Genomic DNA, 18418 nt, shown 5'->3' on the forward strand with positions numbered 1-18418 from the left:
AGCCTGCTCGCACTGCTGTGTGCCTGGGACATGCACAGAGCTGACCTATTCTCAGCTACCTCCCCTGTCCCCAGTCCCCGGGCTGGGTGTCTAGGCCATGCTCCAAGCCTGAATCAACTGCACCCTGGAGATGGGGCCGGGGTGGGTGCTTGGCGGAAGGGGTGGAGTGGGGGTGGGGCCCGGGGCAGAGCAAGGGTCAAGCACCCCCTGGGGAACTGGGGAAGTCGGCACCTCTGTGCAGGCTAAACCACTCCAGTGCTGAGAGTGAGAGAGTCTGAGGCCAGAAGGGACCATCAGGTCATCTAATCTGACTCCCGTATATCACAGGCCACCAACCCCACCCAGCACCCACCTAACGCAACAACCAACATTAGCCCAAAGCCTGACAGCCTACAGCCGACCGTGCTATGATGTGCCACAGGCAGAGAAGAGGAGGCCCCGAGGGTCACCAGTGCCCGAGGCCCCCACAATGCAGGGAAATGATTCGGTGAGATACCCCCAGATAATCCTGGCACATCACCCGCAGCCACATGCTGCGGAGGAAGGTGAAAAGCCTCCCCCCGAATGCCACTGCCAGCTTGACCTGAGGGAAAATAGCCCTCCAGTGCCTTCCCCAATTCCCCCATGAAAGACAGACCGGGTACCCCACGAATCACTGGGAAAGAAACTCAGAATAGCTGGTCAGCCAGGGGATGTGCTCCCAGAGTCCTAGAGCCACAGCAGCACCCGTGAGGACCCAGTAAATGAGGTCAGGCTCAGCAGCATGGCTCCTTGCACCCAGCCCAGGCTAACCTGGGTGCTGAGCCCCAGGGTTCACTCTGCAGTGCAGACAGACCCTTACGGGCAGAGCTCAGCCCTGTGGGAGGCTAGGACCATTTCTCAGGCTCCCCAGTAGCCATGGGCTGGCTGGGGTGGGCCCTGAGTGTCAGTCCTGGGGAGCTGCCTGTTGGCTGAAGCTGAGCAGGAAATTCCCCATGGTTCCCGCCAGGCATCAAGGAGGTATTGTTAGGAGGGTGTGAGAAACTGGGATTTTTTGCAATTTTTTAATGAAGCCTGTATGTGCCTCAGTTTCCCAATATGCAGCATTGTTACCCAGTGGGTGATACAGGAGTGTTTGCTCTCAGGGCAGGCTAAGCTGCCCATGTCACTGTCTGGGGCCTGAGGTCCTCAGCAGACAATGGCAAATCCAATTGCCCGGACATGGAAACATAATGATCAGCAACCCGGAGAGCTACGGCCTTCCCCGCCTCTGTGGCTGAGCTGCATCGCCCCGGCTCGGGAACAAAGGACTAGAGGTGTGGGAGGGGTGAAGCGGAAGTTACGTGCTGGCTGCAGGAAGCAGTAGGGGGGCAGAGAAGCGGACTTCCTGGGGGTGCTTGACCCTTGCTCTGCCCCAGGCCCCACCCTCACTCCACCCCTTCCCCCAAGTCTCCACCCTATCCCACCTCTTCCTGCCCCTGCTCCTCCCCCTGCCCAAACAGTTGATCATGGTGGGTAGGAGGCACTGGGAGGGAGGGGAAGGAGCTGATTGGCAGGGCCACCAGCGGGTGGGAGGGGAGGAGGGGGAGGATCTGATCCACGGGGCTGCCGGTGGGTGCTGAGCACCCACTATTTTTTTTCCATGGGTGCTCCAGCCCCGGAGCACCTACAGAATCGGCACCTATGGTGGGGGGCACACCTGGGAGTCTGAGAAAGCAGATCAGATGGACAGGGAGACAGAGCTTGAACCACGGGGTTTGCACTGCAGGGCTGGGCACCGGCTCCCCAGAATGGACTATACTGTAACCTTCATTTCTCTGAGCTAACCAAGGTCTTCCTGTGCTGTGGTGCAGAGCAGGGGACTAATAACCCCAGGGGCTTGACAGTGACGGCGGTGGCTGAGTGTCACTGCAGGTGCTTGCAGAGCTGTGCTGCTCCCTGAGATCACAGAGGGCTCCCGCAGGGGCCTGTCTCAGGTGGACGCACTGAACACAGCTCATGTTGTGAGGCAGGAGAGCTGAAGGCCCAGAGGTCCAGCCTAAGGAGTCGGTGAAGCCACGTGGCTTACCCTGGAGGAAGAGGGGGCTGATGTTGGGGGTCTGGCCCATCGAAGGGGCTCCTCCCAGAGACTGTTCCAAAGCGGGGGCTGCAGCACGAATCCTGTGGATGCGTGGCAGAGGGGATCTCGGTCTCCTCCCCCGATCCCTCACCCTTGCTGGGGGTGCTCCACATCCAGCAACAGAACAGAGCAGGGGAGGCAGCAGACAGAGGACGTTAACAGGGACACCAGCTTCAGCTTTTCATGCATTTCCATGCTGCCCTATTCATCCCTCATCTCCTGGTGGAAAGGCCCCAGCCCAAGAGTACAGCACATGGGGTGAGAACCCCTCCACCCACTTGGACCAGGAGAAAGTAGCGAGCAGCCCTGCTAGAGAGACACTGGGCTCTCTGGTGCACTGGGAATTCGACTTCTCGGTGGCACTAAATGTCCACACCAGAGGGATGTGTAACAGTCATCCAATGCACTACACGCATTTCGGGGAGGGAGCATGGTGTAGAGGTTAGAAGCCAGGACTTCTGGGCTCTATTCCTCACTCTGCTACTGACATGCCGTGTGACCTCAGGCATGTCCCTTCTTCTCTCTGCAGTCCAGCTTCCCTTTTTGTCAAATGGGCATAAAAGATGCCAGGTATTCAGACGCTGTGGTGGGGGCCAGATAGGTAACTATGAGATCCGAAGAGAGCCCCTTCCCAGCTTCCAGTGGTGCTCATGGGACAAGGATGGGGACACAACACGATTGCAAGTGTGGTGTTCAGTAATCGTGCTGGGAGCATGATGTTTGAATGAAACCCTCTTTATCCAGGGTTCTGTATCACAGAGCTTTTGCTATGCTCCTCCTTCCTGTCTGGGAAGCCAAACCACTTAAAGGGACAGTTCCCAGAACCACAGGGAGCACCAACCTCCAGGGAGAGACAATACTCCTTGAACTGATGGATAAATTCATGGAAGATAGGATACTAATAGCCACTGATGGACCTGTCTTCTGACAGTGGCCAATGCCAGGTGCTTCAGAGGGAACGAACAGAACAGGCGATCACCCAGTGATCCAGCCCCTGTTGCCCATTCCCAGCTTCTGGCAAACAGAGGCTAGGGACACCATCCCCGCCTATCCTGGCCAACAGCCATTCCTGGACCTATCCTCCATGAATTTATCTTGTTCTTTTTTGAACGCTGTTAGTCTTGGCCTTCACAACATCCTCGGGCAAGGAGTTCCACAGGTTGACTGTGCGTTGCGTGAAGAAATACTTCCTTTTGTTTGTTTGAAACCTATCGCCTATTAATTTCATTTGAAAAAAGAAAAGGAGTACTTTTGGCACCTTAGAGACGAACAAATTTATTTGAGCATAAGCTTTCGTGATCTACAGCTCAAAGTGAGCTGTAGCTTATGCTCAAAGAAATTTGTTAGTCTCTAAGGTGCCAAAAGTACTCCTTTTCTTTTTGCGGATACAGACTAACATGGCTGCTACTCTGAAATTTCATTTGGTGACCCCTAGTTTTTATGACAGGTTTCAGAGTAAAAGTAAACAACACTTCTTTATTTACTTTCTCCACATTTGTCATGATTTTATAGACCTCTATCATATCCCCCCTTAGTCGTCCCTTTTCCAAGCTGAAAAGTCCCAATCTCATTAATTCTCCTCATATGGCAGCTGTTCCATACCCCTAATAGTTTTTGTTGCCCTTTTCTGAACCTTTTCCAATATATCTGTTTTGAGATGGGACAACCACATCTGCACGCAGTATTCAAGATGTGGGCGTACCAGGGATTTATATACAGGCAATATGATATTTTCTGTCTTATTATCCATCCCTTTCCCAACGATTCCCAACATTCTGTTTGCTTTTTTGACTGCCGCTGCAGTCCTGATTCTCTGCCTGGTTCAGTACTGGCCTTAGCATGGTCTCCCCACAAGGAACCTTCCACCAGCTGGGGATGGATAGAGCCCAGCACATGAGTCCATGCTCCTGATGCTAGGGTGAGAGGGAAGTATAGCACAGGAACTGGTGGGAGACACTTCCTTAACTGTTTATTTCCCAGTTTTCAGAGGTTGAAATATGGGTTCCTTTCACGTTCTGGGAGAGTACAAGGCACTGATGGTCAACCTGCACTCTGTGTTAATGATGTTTTCCAGTAGTGAAGCTTGTCTTTCATATAAAAAATAAAAATAGAGCAAATTTCTAGTCTTTATAATTGCAGAGGCAGAAAAACGTGACCTGAGTGTGCCCTAAAGGCTGATTATTGGACCTAAAAAATGTACCCTACTTTCCAATTGTAAGTAGTATGTGCACATTCATACATCACTAAGTGGGAATGGGCGATGGGCTAGATGATTCCCTGTTCTGCTCATTCCCTCTGGGGCACCTGGCATTGGCCACTATCGGAAGACAGGATACTGGGCTAGATGGACCTTTGGTCTGACCCAGTCTGGCCGTTATGATATAATGGTTCCTTCTAACCTTGGAATCCATGACTCTGTATTGGTGGAAACCTCTCCTGTTTGAATTCAGAAGTGTCTTCTAAAAAATTAATCCGGAGATTTTAATTAATAATTGTTGTAGGAAAATATCCTTATGGAAACTTACCCTCTTTCTCTGCCTTGGAGATCAGAAAGTTCAGTTGATAGGGCAGGGTCTCTAGAGGAAGAAAAGATCAGAGGAGAGGTGATTTGCCCCTTTCTTGTAGGAAAATAGCCTCATGAAAACGGGGCTGGATTCACAAAGAAACTTAGGCAAGCTGACGCTTAGCATCACAACACCCAACGCTTAGGCACCTAGAAAGTCACTGTGATTCACAAAGCCAGAGTCAGGCTCCCAGGCAATCTGCACCATGAATGGGGAGAGAGATGCGCCTTGGAATGAGCTTCATAAAAGCCAGCATGCTAGGCGGCTCCCTGCTTACGCCAGCCAGTGGGAAATGCCAAGGTGCGGGGGTGTGCTAAGCCCCGGCCCCCTCAGGGAGTTCGGCGACTGAATCTGGGCAGCACCGTAGGCGCCTCCCTCGGGGTGGGATTCTCAGCTGCGAGCCCTCTCTTGATGACCAGCACCTGTGCCATTTTTTTTGCAAGAAGCCTGGCGGGGGAAGGAAACCCACCTCGCTCATAACTTTTAGCCCTGTGGTTAGAGCACTCAGCTGGCCTTTGGGAGACCCCTGGTTCAAGTCAAGCCTGTGCCGCAGAGGGAGCAGGGATTTGAAATGGGATCTCCCGCCTCTCAAGGAGCGCCCTAATCTCTGGGCTGCACGATTGTCTGATGCGGGGTGCCCACATGCTCTCCTGTGGGAGAGGTTCCACTGGGGATAATCAATAATTCATTGGGCCAGAGGCAGAGAGAAATCATGAGAACGTCCCAGGTGGTTAGAGCACGCTCTTGGGAGGGACGCCCAGAAGCCTGTCCCGCTGCTCAATTATTTATACACAGTGGATCAGATTCAAAAGGGGCAACAGAGAGGCCTATATCAGACCCCTGTTGGAATCCCTTCTTCCCCTCGGGGGGACAGAGGATTGGAACTGGGGATCTCCCACATCCCAGGTCAGTACCCTAATCACAGAGCTATACATTATAAGGGAGCTCCTCTTTCCCTAGAGCCTGGTTCTTTTGGGTAAGTTCACATATAGGGCCCGAGTCAGTAAGCGTGCTCAGAGCAGGCATTTCAGATTGTGGCCCTGTAGGTGAGTTAGGAGGAGGAACCCCTTTCTTTCCCCAGTTCGTGTATCTCTCTGGGGCTTAGGTGTCTTGGTAGCTGGACTGGAACTGCAGTGCGAATGCACAGAGGCAGAAACATAGGTGGCTAGGGGACTTTTACCGCAAAAATAGAGGTGATGAGTAATTTTAGGCACCTACAAGGTTTGGTTGCAGCTGAGTGGGGGTCTTTGTGAATCCCAGTGTGGTCTGATTCTGGGACTGAGGTGCCTAAAATGGCAAGTAGACCCCCCCACCCCCACCCCAAGTCCTTTTGTGAATCTAGCCCATACCCCTTCTCTCTGCATTTGAGCTCAGTTCATAGGGCCGGGTCTCAAGAGAAAGGAAGGATTGGAAGAGAGGTGATTTCATGTTGTCTTGACTCTGGTGACATTTCTACCGTTAATTAATGTAACCGTGATTGAGAGAGACAAGCTTTGGAGCTTACTCAGAGCTCTTCTTCAGGTCCGTGTAGCTCGAAAGCTTGTCTCTGTCACCAACAGGAGTTGGTCCAATAAAAGCTATGACCTCCCCCACCCTGTCTATAATCCTGGGGCTGACACGGCTGTCGCAGCACGGCATGGAACCGTGCTGTAATTCTGAGAGACAGCCCAAAGGAAAAGACCACAGAACGAGAGGCAGATTGGAATGGGGAGACCTTTCCAGTGAGACCAAACTAAAGTGAAATCATCGTCCAAAATATATCGTCCATCTCCTGCCTTACTCCAACGATCTCAAAGCACTCGGTGGCATTCACTAATTAGCACAACAAGGTAGGTTGGCCATTATTTTCTCCTTTTTCAAGATGGAGGAACTTGAGATACAGAGTCTGGGATTTTCAAAAGGGCTGAGGCCACGTGGTGGCCAACTCCCATTGACAGTCAGAGAGAGATGGGGCCTAAATCCCTTAGATCCCTTGGAAAATCCCAGCCATGGAGGTGAAATTCAACATTTTCTAAAACATCTGGCGATAGTGTGTCTCTGAAATGCTGAGTGGCCAATTTTGACACCCATGGTTGGGTCTGAGACAATCCAAGTGGAGGCCTGGCGAACTGGCATCAGCCCTGAGCCCTCCCCATCCCACCCACAGACGTCTAGCTGTGACGAGCTGAGAACTAATAGGCTAGAGTCCAACTCCTTCCACAGTCAGAGGCACATCTCGATGTGCCATCGCCATATCATGAGCCCAAATAACTGTTAAGTTACCTCTGAATTTCTTCAGAGCCTCCTGTAGACAAACATTTCTTTGGGAAGAGACGCCAACTCTCTCGCTCACATCCTGTGACACAGCCATTGGTTTCTCGAACTTCACCTTCTCACACCTGGGGGGGGGAAGGGGGAAACACCCTAAATCTTTTCTTTCTTGAGAATGAGCTACCAGAGGCTGCTCTCTTGTGGGCTCAATGAGAGCCTCTAACTCCCACTGGTGAGACAATTAATCTCCTCACTGGAGTTTTTAAATGCCTAGCTCCTCCAATGGGAGTTAAAGAGAGTAAGGGGTCCACAGGCTGCCCCTCAGAGAGAAGGGCCTAATCTCACGGGAAAGGATGCTCCAGTGGTTAAGGGGTTGCTGTAGGACTCTGGAAACCTATGTTCCACTCCCTGCTCTGCCACAGCCTCCCTGCATGACCTTGGGCAAGTCACTTAAGGCTTGATTTTTAAAGGTGCCTCCTGGGATTTTCAAAAGCACCTAACCAAGGCAGGCTCCCAACTGCCGCTAATCACAATGGGAGGTGCCTAACTCGCTTAGCTGCTTTGGAAAACCCCACCAAGTGCCTAGCTACATCTCAGGTGACTAAATGCCCTGCAAAATCTGACCCTGGGGGGAAAGTCCCCTTCTAGCATCACGATGCGTGAGGGGGAGTGGGAAGGAGTCACGTACCTGCTCCAGGTGCTTTTGATGTCCTAGAAAAGAGAAAGTTCAGTCCCAAGTGCCACAAGATGGGGATCGCTCCTGCTCTGCAGGGGACTTGCTTTGCCATCCCTAGTTGAGCTCGAGATGCAGTTCTCTGCAGTTAGCAACTTCAAAAGTCCATTCACAGATTTCGATGGAATGGGACCCCTAAGAACACACCATGACTGTGGGTTTTCTCCTTCTAAATTCTATTTTGCCTATGCCAATGGCATTTGCTCAAACAGACTGATCAGACGCATGAATCCTTGACTGCCACATGCAACTGCTGTGTCCAGAGCGTTTGCCTTTCTCCATGTATGCAATTCTGCTCAGCAGTTCTGGAAGCTGGATTCATTCTCATTTCTTAATAGGCCCTGCAAAGAACTTTGCTTTCCTAATCTCCCACTTCCTAGAAAGTGGAGTTGTGCCTTTTATTGCTTTCATATTGTTAGGGCCCTTCATTTTCAGTTTTTATTTTAGTTAATTTTTCCTGGGATTTTATCAGTGTTTATTACCACAATAAAAACAGGTGCAAATCAGTGCAGAAAACTATTAAGTTTTCTGATTAAATATCGGGGTTTGTTTTGGTGGATGGAAAGACAGGGAGAAAAAGTATTCAGTAGATGAATGCTTTGAATTCTGTTCATCCCTGTGGTTTGCTGCAGAACTAAAACAGAACTCAAAGCACAAGGGCCCTCCTGAGTTTAAGAAAACAATATATCTGAAATCCCCAAATAAAACGTTTCATTTGAACAAACAGGTTACTGGTGTAGAATCATAGAATATCAGGGTTGGAAGGGACCTCAGGAGGTCATCTAGTCCAAGCCCCTGCTCAAAGCAGGGCCACTCCCCAGCTAAATCATCGCAGCCAGGGCTTTGTCAAGCCTGACCCTAAAAGCCTCTAAGGAAGAAGATTCCACCACCTCCCTAGGTAACCCATTCCAGTGCTTCACCACCCTCCTACTGAAAAAGTTTTTCCTAATATCCAACCTAAACTTCCCCCACTGCAACTTCAGACCATTACTCCTTGTTCTGGCATCTGGTTACCACTGAGAACAGTCTAGATCCATCCTCTTTGGAACCCCCTTTCAGGTAATTGAAAGCAGCTATCAAAAAATCCTCCCCCATTCTGCTTTTCTGCAGACTAAGCAATCCCAGTTCCCTCAGCCTCTTCTCATAAGTCATGTGCTCCAGCCCCCTAATCATTTTTGTAGCCCTCCGCTGGACTCTTTCCAATTTTTCCACATCCTTCTTGTAGCGGGGGGCCCAAAACTGGACACGGTACTCCAAGTGAGGTCTCACCAATGCTGAATAGATGGGAATGATCACGTCCCTCAATCTGCTGGCAATGCCCCTACTTATACAGCCCAAAATGCTGTTGGACTTCTTCACAACAAGGGCAGACTGTTGACTCATATCCAGCTTCTCATCCACTGTAACCCCTAGGTCCTTTTCTGCAGAACTGCTGCCTAGCCATTCGGTCCCTAGTTTGTAGCAGTGCATGGGATTCTTCTGTCCTAAGTGCACTTGACCTTGTTGAACCTCAGATTTCTTTTGGCCCAATCCTCTAATTTGTCTAGGTCCCTCTGTATCCTATCCCTACCCTCCAGCATATCTACCCCTCCTCCCAGTTTAGTGTCATCTGCAGGTGCAATTGCTGAGGGTGCAATCCACACCATCCTCCAGATCATTAATGAAGATATTGAACAAAACCAGCCCCAGGACTGACCCTTGGGGCACTCTGCTTGACACTGGCTGCCAAGTAGATATGGAGCCATCGATCACTACCTGTTGAGCCCGACAATCTAGTCAGCTTTCTATCCACCTTATAGTCCATTCATCCAGCCCATACTTCTTTAACTTGCTGGCAAGTATGCTGTGGGAGACCGTATCAAAAGCTTTGCTTAGAACGATTAGTCTATAAATATTCACCTTCGATAATTGGGCCACACCATTTGCAGCGCATACGCTCAACTTCATCCTTTTCTCCTGTTGTTTCTTTAACCCTTTTGAATACTTCCTTATGTTCTGAAATGTATTCTGATGTAGATATTCATTTTCTTCCCATTTTAGTGCGTCAAATCTTTAACCCATTGTCTACTAACAGTTTGAAATGTGTACTTGGTGGGCGTGTGATTTATCAGTAGGTTCAGACGCACACGCACTTCAGAGCTTCTGTGCGTGCCTGTTGGTTTATTGTGTGCATCTGCTAGAACAATACGTTCTTTCTTCAGCAGGCAGCTTTGCATATACACACAGACTCATGTATTATCGGAATACAGAGATCTCATGCAATGTATTGTATTTTCTTAATAAAACAAGTTTTTTGTATATATTTGAATCATACAAAAGTACGATGAAAATCAGAAAAACCTGAATAATACTTTTTTGTAAAACCCAGACATTTTTTGGTAAAAATTGGTTTAAACTGAAAATGAAGGGGCTTACACAGGATGTCTCAAAAAGGCCTGAAACATCTGCCTTTAAAACAGCAAAACTGTTTCCACATTGGAAGTATTAGAAATGTCACATTTTGTTTTCCCTCGCTTCGCTAAAGGACACACTGACAGTCTCCATTGTGGAGTAGGACCTCTCCAAGAACTTAATAAACTCCAAAGCTAATCAATCAGAATCTCTCCCTTCCCTGGGCATGGATGTGGGTGTCTCTAACTGTCTCACCTGCAGGAATTCACTTGTTGGCTGCTGACACTTCTCTTCTATCTCACTGATCAAGTCACCGAGACGGGAAATCTTCTCAGACAGTTTGGTGACATTTTCATCCTGTATCTTCACAATTTCCTTGTCCAGCTCTTCCAGTTGGGCCAGCAGGAGTCACTCTTGCTCGTCCAGGAACTGCCGCAGTTGCTCAAATTCAGACATGATCTTCTGCCTCTCAGCTTCTATCTTTCCCTATAATGAAGGGACACAAACAGGAAAGGACAGATCAAGGACAAGGGTTGCCAGATGTCCAGTTTTCAACTGGGAAGTCCAGTCAAAAGGGAAACCTGGCAGGGTCCGGTCAGCACTGCTGACTGGACATGAGAAGTCCGGTTACCCACAGTAACTGGCTTCCACCACCAGAGGGCGAGAAGAACAGCAGCTGCTGCTGGAGCTTGGAGGAGCACTCAGGGATGGCTCCATGGGGGGGAGAAAAGTACCGGCATCTCCCCCATCCTGCTCCAATCACCCCTCCACCCCTGGAGCGTGGCTCTCCCTCTCCCACCCTGCCCCAGTCACCTCCACCACACCCCTAGAGCTCTGCTCAGCTGGCAGGGGGAGGGAGGTGGAGAGAGCAGCAAGCGACAGTGGGAGAGGGACAGAGGAGTGGGGGGCGGGGCCTCGAGGGAAAGTGGCGGCAGGGCACAAGGCAGGTTCCAGTGCTCAGCATCCGGTTTTCACAAATGAGAAAGTTGGACATCTCTCCCCATGTCCCTGATAGGAACAGTTCTTAGAGCCCTCTTTTCATATCAACCTACTACAAACATATGGTTGAGATTTCAGGAGAATATGCCTGACGTTCATTCAGGCCAGCTGAGAGACTATGTTCCAAAGTGCCTTCGGGACTTATGCCTCCAGTTCCCATTTTCAAAAGGTCACTTTGGATGCTAAGGAGCCTAAGTTTCTTTGAAGGTGACTTTTGAAAATAGGACATTTTAAGCCCCTAAATACCTTTGAGAATCTGGCCCTTAACCACTTGCAGAATTGTTAACCCTAGGCTCCAAAATCACTTAGGCACTTCTGAAAATGGCACCCAATCTCTCTAAAATGATGAGTTTTCAGGTCTGAGTGGCTTAGTATATTCTGTTGATCATCTAGAATCTTCCAATAGCAGAAAGGTTGGAAGGGGGGAGGTCTGACTCAGAATCAGAAATACATTGGCAGAGAGTTGTGGAGAGGACTGAAGAAGGAAAGGGTTCTGCTGGTTATCCACATAAAACACCAGTTACAAAACACACCATGCAAAATGCTTCTTCTCCAGCTTTTGCATGTTTCATCTGGCATTCTGTTAATTACACTGTCCCAGAGGAAACCAGTTGTGCCTGGTGGAGATTCAGGAGGAAGATTTCTGAGATACAAAACAGCCACTGGGTGCCTAAGTCCTACTGACAGTCCATGTGAATTAGGCACCTAATCACCATACGTGCCTTTGAAAATCTCCCCTGAAATCAGTGTTTGTAGCTGGATGTGTGGGGAATAAGATCAGTGCTTTGAGTTGAAACTGGAAGCCAGTGGAGGAATCAGCCCAGAGGGATGATAAACAAAGATAAACATGATCACACCCTGCAAGGGTGTCTCAATAAGAGACAAAGTGCTTGAGGTTATCAAGATGATGTTTAAAAAAACCGTGAACGGTACAGAGTAGAACAGTGGTTCTCAAACTTTTTTACTGGCGACCCCTTTCACATAGCAAGCCTCTGAGTGCGACCCCCCTAATAAATTAAAAACACTTTTGAATATTTTTAACATCATTATAAATGCTGGAGGAAAAGCGGAGTTTGGGGTGGAGGTTGACAGCTCACGACCCCCCATGTAATAACCTTGTGACCCCCTGAGGGGTCCCAACCCCCAGTTTGAGAACCCCCGGAGTAGACGTTTCTGGATACCAGGGAATAATGTACGGATTATCAAGAGGAGCGAAGTTCGGTTTCAGATCGAGTGGCGTAAGGAATACATACTCTGCAATATCCCCGATTGGGGGTAAGAGGTTAAGGGGTCAAAGTACAGACATTGAGACATGAGGGTACGTTGTTCATATAATAGCTATGTTCAGGTGCGGTATATACTGGGTGGATACAATCATGAGGATGGATTGACCCTCATTTTGTGAGATTTAACGTTCAGTGAGTTTATGGTTCCAGTTCATATGGTCCAACGGACAAAGTCTCTCGGTCCCCAATACATCACAGCTAACCCTGATCTGAGCTTGACCTTGCTCCCAGTTAGCACATTTTATCTCAGTTTAACTGGACAAGGTGAACCCTACACACCACACTAGGGTCAAATTAAACTAGGTTCAAAATGTTTGCCTGTGAGGGCCTTGCACCAGAACAAAGACATTACATTAAAAAGTGATTTGAGGTACATCTGTACTACACAAATGTTGTGGTGGTGTGTAGAGGACGTACACTATATGCACCCGCTAACATGGGCATAAATAGCAGTGTAGATGGCGAGGCATGGCTTCAGCAAGTAGAATTGCAATATGCCTGAACCCTCTGGGTATAAACCCTACGCACAGGACTCTATACGCCTCCAAGCAGGGCCTCCCCCATCTACACTGAGTGTCCTGCTGCTTCCCCAGTGCCAGAGCCTTTCCCCACCACAGGAAAAGGCTCCAGGGAGTGGAGGAAGGCTCCGGCCGCTCTGCTGCCTCCCCCTGCTGGAGTCTTTTATTCACACATGTAGCTACACATGACAGTGTGGACACAGCCTGTTTCTCACTGTGCTGTGTAGCTACACATACCCTTCAGGATGCCCCCAGCGGTGTGCCGTGTAGATGTAGCCATAGCTAAATCAAAGCAGTGCTGCGTGTAGACAAGGGCTGACACTCTCCCCACAGAGAGAAATATCACCCCTGACTGATGTAACTTCTGGACCATAACAATGGGGACCTACCAGATATTCCTGGCTTTGCGTCTCTGCATCCTGTTTCCACTCCAGAAGCTCTCCTCTCTCTTGCTTCAGTGTGTTCAATTGGGTTTGAATTTGTTCCTGAGGCAAGAAAAACAATGTTGGAGGTGGGGGGGAAGGTCAGCCTGCTGAGGAGTCTGTCCTCTGTGCAATTTATATACATTGCAGTGCTGATTTCATTATCTGAAGCTGGGATTTTCAAAGAAGTCTCATGAAGTTGGGTTCTCAACTACCATTGATTTTCCATCTCCCTCTCAAGTTGCTCCAGGACGGTGCTCATGGCAATGTCACAAGTGACTCTTGAGAGGTGGGAGACTCAAATCTCTTCTCCTCACCAGGCAGAGGCAGAACTTGAACTGGAGTCTCCCACATACAAGGTGAGTGCCCTACCCCCAGGCTAATGGTTATGAAGAAAGTCTTCAACCTAGGGGTGACAGTGGACGAGAAGCTGGATATGAGTCAGCAGTGTGCCCTTGTTGCCAAGAAGACCAATGGCATTTTGGGATGTATAAGTAGGGGCATAGCGAGCAGATCGAGGGACGTGATCGTTCCCCTCTATTTGACATTGGTGAGGCCTCATCTGGAGTAGTGTGTCCAGTTTTGGGCCCCACACTACAAGAAGGATGTGGATAAATTGGAGAGAGTCCAGCGAAGGGCAACAAAAATGATTAGGGGTCTGGAACACATGACTTATGAGGAGAGGCTGAGGGAACTGGGATTGTTTAGTCTGCAGAAGAGAAGAATGAGGGGGGATTTGATAGCTGCTTTCAACTACCTGAGAGGTGGTTCCAGAGAGGAAGGTTCTAGACTATTCTCAGTGGTAGAAGAGGATAGGACAAGGAGTAATGGTCTCAAGTTGCAGTGGGAGAGGTTTAGGTTGGATATTAGGAAAAACTTTTTCACTAGGAGGGTGGTGAAACACTGGAATGCGTTACCTAGGGAGGTGGTAGAATCTCCTTCCTTAGAAGTTTTTAAGGTCAGGCTTGATAAAGCCCTGGCTGGGATGATTTAATTGGGGATTGGTCCTGCTTTGAGCAGGGGGTTGGACTAGATGACCTCCTGAGGTCCCTTCCAACCCTGATATTCTAGGATTCTATGATTCTTCCCCGGCCACGTTGTGCGGAGCAACACAGGTGCAGAACTCCATCTTGCATGAAACAGCTTAGGTAGCTAAGCCACTCGACTCCAGGAGAGGGGTTCCCAGGTGTGGATCAGAGACAGGCCCATTCCTACACCAAACTCTGGGGGAGTTGGGGCTTAGGACACACCCCTCTCATCAGTATCTCCGGAGGGCTAGTCTCCCCAGCTAGCACGCTGGCTTCTGTGGATGCCTCTCTCCCCCCAAATGCCTAATTCAGGATTTGTTGTTCCAAACTGTACCAGATGACTGGAGGATAGCTGATGGAAAGCCAGCTTTTTTAAAAAGGCTCCAGAGGAAATCCTGGCAATTACAGGCCGGCAACCGTAAGGGCTTGTCTGATTGTCAGATGCTGGGACTGGGCAACAGGGAATTAATCCTTTGACAACTGCTGGGTTCTGTTCATTCCCTCTGGGGCACCTGGCATTGGCCACTGTTGGAAGACACGATACTGGGCTACATAGACCATTGGTCTGACCCAGTGCAGCCGTTCTTATGTCCTTAGTGATTTTCTAGGTGCCTAAAAGTTAGGCATTGCAGCGCTGAGCATCACAACACCCAAGTGCATTTGGGGATTCGGGCCTAAATCTCCTTTGCAAATGGGACTTCGGCCCTAAAGTCTGTTGGTGCTCTTGAAAATGTGCTCGAAGGATCTTCTTCTGTAATTCCCCAGGGGTGAGGTGTTGCAGAGCCACAGAGAGGATTTAAAAGCACAGCTCCCATTCATTTCATGGCAACTGGGCATCTCAGGCCCCATTGTCAGCCCTGCTTACTTTCCTTCTATGCTGTATATGTCATGCTGCCAGGGAAGAGAGAGGCCTTGGGGGCACCAGACCTAACATAGAGACTTAGGGACTCTGTCTAGAACAGCCCTTTGCCTCCAGCGAATCCTCCAAGTGCTGCAGGGCAAAGGGTTGAAGTCGTATCCCTTTTTCAGCAGTGTAGGGTAGGGTGCCCTGCTCCCAGGCAATGACAGAGAAAACTATACAAAGAAAGCTGGACATCAGAGAGTTAAAGCTGAGCAACTTAAAGGGAAGGGAGTTTTGGTAAGAATGTTTAACACACTTTTTAAAAAAAAACAGTACATTAAACACCGGTGCCTAATGAACACTTGGGAGAAAGAGACTCCTGGTTAAAAATCCAACACGCTCACAAGGTGCATAAATATTGTGCTCGATTGTTCGGCATGGGGGAAAGGGCTTGTTCAACATGGCCCTGGGAATCAGCCATTTTATTCCTTTAATCTTATTGTGGCACTAATACAGCCCACTTCGTCCTTACAGCTAGCGTGGCGTACAGCACAGCGGATTCTGCCCCGAGGGGATTGCTCTGTCCAACAGGCTTTTTAAGGTTCCAATCCACTTGGGCTTCGTGGGCCCTAGAATGTTGCAAAACTTCAAAGGTTGTATGGGCAGGACATGAGCCACTGGTTCAGGGAGGCTAAGCCCCAGTCTGGCCCCTTCTGCCAGAGGCCCCCCCAGACCAGCCACGGGGGAAGAGCTGCAGATCCCCAGCAGGAAGCAAGAGGGAGTCTGGGGGTGGAGGGGGCCACGCAGGGCTGTGCCTCCCCTGGCCCGTCATACCCGTCGCCCATGATTTCTGCTTCAGGAGCAGCCAAGTGACCATCCTTCAGCAAACCCGGGAAAACGGGAATTCATCATCCTGGTTTTTCCTTGAGGAAAAAGTTACACAGATTAACCTTTGTTTCTTAAACAGAAATCTTTCAGGGCACCTTATGCGTCAGAAAGTAGCAGAGAACAAACTCCTTGAGAACACTGCTGACCATGTGTTATTTTCCTGTGGCTCGCCTGAAAGCAGCGGTCATCAGCTGTGAAATGCTCAAGCTGGGGCGCTACGCCTCCAGTCTGCAGCTGTGCTGAGATGTTGGTAATGTGACGGTAGAGAACTGCATGACAGGAGTGATGAGAGGCGGTATGGTCTAGTGGCTAGGGTACTAGGATGGGCATGGGGAGGCCAGGGTTTAATTCCTGGCTCTCCTACTGAGCTGCTTTGTGAGCTTGGTTAAGTCACTGCCGCTTCTGTGCCTCTGTTTCCCTCCCACTCCTTTGATTTGTCTCGGAGCATGCCCACCAGATCAGGCCCCGTAGAGGAGAGAAGCAGAATGCCTGGTTTTCCCCAGCTCATGGATTGCTCTGGGTGTGGCCAGGAGACAGGCAGCCAGATGCCATGGCGGGTAGCTGTGCACATGCCCAGAGACAGAAACACAGGCACTGAAAGAAGTTGTACCCTGAATACACAGGAACTGAGTGAGTCTGGGCTCCTCCATAATGACAGGTTTCAGAGTAGCAGCCGTGTTAGTCTGTATTCGCAAAAAGAAAAGGAGTACTTGTGGCACCTTAGAGACTAACCAATTTATTTGAGCATAAGCTTTCGTGAGCTACAGCTCACTTCATCGGATGCATAAAAGTGGATTATCATACACATTGTAAGGAGAGTGATCACTTTAGATAAGCCATTACCAGCAGGAGAGTGGGGTCGGGGGAGAAAACCATTTGAAGTGATAAACACCCATTTTTTCATGCTCTGTGTGTATAAAAACATTCTCACTGCATTTTCCACTTTTATGCATCCGATGAAGTGAGCTGTAGCTCACGAAAGCTTATGCTCAAATAAACTGGTTAGTCTCTAAGGTGCCATAAGTCCTCCTTTTCTTTTTGGGCTCCTACAGGAATTCTGGGGATTGCAGTGGAGCCGAAAACTGGCATTTAGGTGCCTAAACTCCAGATTTATCCTCTTAAATCTGGGGTATAGACACCTTAAGTACCTTTCAGAATCCCCAGCCTTTGTCTATCTTGACTGTTTACATCAGTGGTCCCCAAACTGGAGCATGGAGGAACATTTGAGGGAGCATGGCAGGGCCAAGACCAGCCCCAACAAGGGGCAGAAAGGGAGTGCCACTCAGATCTGCTATGGCCCCCTTGGCCCTGGCTCCTACCCCAGCTCCACTCCCAGCCCCAGTCTTGACCCTGGCTCTGCTCCCAAACCCAGTTTGAGCCCCCGACTCCCGGCAGCCCCACTTCCAACCCCAAGACACCCCCACAGCTGTGGCCCCAGCCTCTGACTGTGGCCCCACTCACAGCTCCTAACCGCAGCTGCGGGTGGGGGGCCATAGCCAGGGTAAGGGAGAGCCTGAGGGGAAAAATTTGGGGACCACTGGTTTAGACGGTCTGTGTGTTTGTACAGAGCCTCGCACAACAAGGGCCCTGATTTCGGTGCCTTTAGAAGCTATTGTAATAAAAACTGCAAACATGCCCAAACCGAAGTAATTACCCTGCACAGCAGATTCCTACCTTGTAGGCCTGGGCAGCCTCCTCTGTGGGGACCACCCTGTGAGTACGGTGAGCCTGGGACTCTCTGCAGATCACACAGATGAGCATTTGGTCCTGGTTACAGAAGAGTTTGAAAGGCTCCTGGTGCGCCTTGCACCAACTTCTCCTGCTGCTGTTTGGAAACTCAGCTGCTTGGCTATTTCTACAAAGTTCCCCAGTTGTCTGTTCGGCCTGAGGGTCCTCTGGGGAAAGGTCTCTCTGCACTGAGGACAGGAGACAGCTGTATCCGATCCCTCCCAGCACTGGGCGATGCAGGCTTGGCAGAAACTGTGCCCGCAATCTAAAAACATGGGATCCTTATAAAAACTCAGACAGATGGAGCAAGTTGCTTCATCTCGGAAGCTTTTCAGAGGATTCACTGCAGCCATGGCTCCCTGCAGACAGTGTCACAGGGATCTAAGATGTGGCTTAACCCCAACAGGGCATTTTTCACGTGGCTTCTTTGGGGGCTTTTTTGGCTGTTTGTTTGTTTGTTTTTTTTTAAAATGTCCTGCCGGAGAACATGATTGGCTCCCTGTTGCCCAATCCCTCTCCCAACACCCAAAGCAAGGAGAGGGGAAGAAACCAGGACTCTGAGACTGACAGTGCCCAGGGCCAATGGGGGAGAGGCCAGTGCGACAGGTCAGCCCGATAGGGCATTACAGATGAAGGAGGGAACCTGGAATCCAGCTCAGTCAGCTGTGGGTT

At 49.8% G+C, this 18418-nt stretch overlaps 1 pseudogene; it reads right to left on the bottom strand.

Moving 5' to 3' along the window:
• Positions 1 to 813: 813 nt before the first annotated feature.
• LOC144274054 (zinc finger protein RFP-like) lies at positions 814 to 18099 on the bottom strand (annotated as a pseudogene).
• Positions 18100 to 18418: the final 319 nt, after the last annotated feature.

Source organism: Eretmochelys imbricata, chromosome 14, assembly GCF_965152235.1.
Source record: "Eretmochelys imbricata isolate rEreImb1 chromosome 14, rEreImb1.hap1, whole genome shotgun sequence".
NCBI lineage: Eukaryota > Metazoa > Chordata > Testudines > Cheloniidae > Eretmochelys > Eretmochelys imbricata.